The sequence below is a fragment of the Aptenodytes forsteri genome, unplaced genomic scaffold, assembly GCF_000699145.1.
Source record: "Aptenodytes forsteri isolate BGI_AS27 unplaced genomic scaffold, ASM69914v1 Scaffold72, whole genome shotgun sequence".
Taxonomy (NCBI): domain Eukaryota; kingdom Metazoa; phylum Chordata; class Aves; order Sphenisciformes; family Spheniscidae; genus Aptenodytes; species Aptenodytes forsteri.
The window spans coordinates 8,424,144-8,424,479 of NW_008796193.1; positions in this window are offsets into that span (position 1 = coordinate 8,424,144).

The window sequence follows — 336 nt, forward strand, 5'->3', positions numbered from 1 at the left end:
CCCCCCCCCCCTCGTCCCCCCAGCCACTGTGGGAAAAGCCAGGGAGGTATCAGCACCTCCATCCCCCTGGCAGCCCCCTTAGCCGCCCACGCCAGGGTAGAGGCTTCTCGCCTGGTCTGAGACCAGACACAACTCATTTCAGGGCCTCTTTGGAGCAGCCGGGTGCTGCGGCACGGGTGACTCACGCCCGGGCAACTCTTCCGCCTGTGTCAGCGGTAACGCGTGGCCCCAGCCTGGCACCGGGGACCAGGCGCCCATCCTGGCTTGGCAGCTGTTTCAGGAGGGGTGGGGGCAGCTGGACTAGGCTGGGGGGGGGAGAGGCTGGGCCAGGGGGGG